Below are 1,981 nucleotides of genomic sequence, written 5' to 3'. Positions count from 1 at the left end.
TATATAATTATATATTATATCAATAGTTATAAAGAAAAAAATTAAATAATTAAATATTTTCATATATATATATATATAATTATATAGGCGTTAATATTTTTAAAAAATATTATATGTTATATAGGTATAATTTATTCACGATATATTATATATATGTATTTTTTTTATTTCTCTTTATTTTTTTAAGAATATTTCAAATTTCAGGCATAAAAAAAATAATTAATGATATTGCACAAATTTTAAGAAAAAATTGATTTTCTTTTTTATTTCTTATTGTATAATTTGTAAAGAAAAAATAAAAAATTTGGAAGGAAAATACTAATTACCACATAAATTTGAACCATATTATTAATATATATACATATATATATATATATATATATAACCTGAAACTTTTTATCTCCTATTATATTTGGAATTTAATAAAAAAGCGACGATCATATGAAAACTTTTAATATATATATATATATATATATATATATTTTTAAATATGTTTTTTTTATTAAATCGAATTCATTCCAGACAAACTCAAAGGAAAATATATAAATACATGAACTTGTATTTTATAAAAAGTGTATATGCAAAAAAGGACTTCTAAAATATTAACGTGAACTGTTAATTTAATTTAAGTTTATAGTGTACCTTTCAAAAAACAAAAAGATTTATTTATTTTAAGAAATATATATATATATATATATATATATATATATATATATGTATATATTTGTTTATTTATTATCATGCTTAAATATTTCTTTTTCATCTTAATGAAAAAATCATGGTCAATTATATAAATTTCATCCTGATTATATTAAATAATTTAAATGATCACATATATATGTAGATTTATATTTATTCATATTGTTTTTATTTTTTTCTGATACATTATATTAAAAAATTATTGACTTTTTCTTTTATATACATTTGAAGAATAAATTCAAATATGAAAAGTTTATAATACTTAATCTAATTTTATAACATATTAATATATGTTAAGTCTATATGTCTTTTTATTGATTCATATTATTTATTAAAATAATTAGTCAATGGCATAAAAATTAAAAAAAACATATTTCATGCAGCCAAAAATTTTTTTTTTTATTAGTTTAATTATAAAATAATTATGAACAAGTCAGGTGAAAATAAGAATGCACAAAATAAAATAAAATAAAATAAAACATATATATATATATATATATATATATATTATATGGCTGTAAATTTTCTTTTTAATTAGTTTTCTATTTATGTAGAAAAAAAAAAAAAAAAAAATGAACATGTAGCAAAGGTTGTTGTCTTTCTATACATTTAAAAAATGATAATGAAAAATATATACCATTAAAATATATTCATTTTATACGATGATCTACGATAATATAATAATTATTTTAATGATAACAATGGTATCTTAAGAAATGTACAAAGATATAAACATTTTTTCACATTTTAAAAATATAAATATATAGAGATTATGTAAAAATATTTACCAATTTTCCTTGTCCATTTTATAGGAATATTTATATTTTCTTCATTCCATATTACATATAGATAATAATAAAATCATATAAATATTAAGTAAATAAATAAATAAATAAATATATATATATATATATATATACATAGATATATTTTATATACCTATAATTATATAGATATAAATGATATTCGTTATATCCATATATTAACATTTTTTTTAAATGAACAAATTAAACTATATTTTAAAATATATACATATTTATAAATAAATATATATATATATATATATATATATATATATATATATATTAATATTATGAGAATATAGGAATATAATAAAATAAATAAATCAGTTAGAATAATTAAAAAAATGAAGAGAATAATAAAATTTATAAAGAAAAAATAATTTATAGTTTAAATATAAGTACGCATACATATTTTTCCTTCTACTATTATTTACTTTTTCTTTGTAAGCAACATGTTTTGGTCATTAAAAAAGATAAAA

This window comes from Plasmodium reichenowi, chromosome 5, assembly GCF_001601855.1.
Source record: "Plasmodium reichenowi strain SY57 chromosome 5, whole genome shotgun sequence".
Classification (NCBI taxonomy): domain Eukaryota; phylum Apicomplexa; class Aconoidasida; order Haemosporida; family Plasmodiidae; genus Plasmodium; species Plasmodium reichenowi.
The sequence above is the reverse complement of the archived record's forward strand: the minus strand, read 5'-3'. Positions refer to the sequence as shown.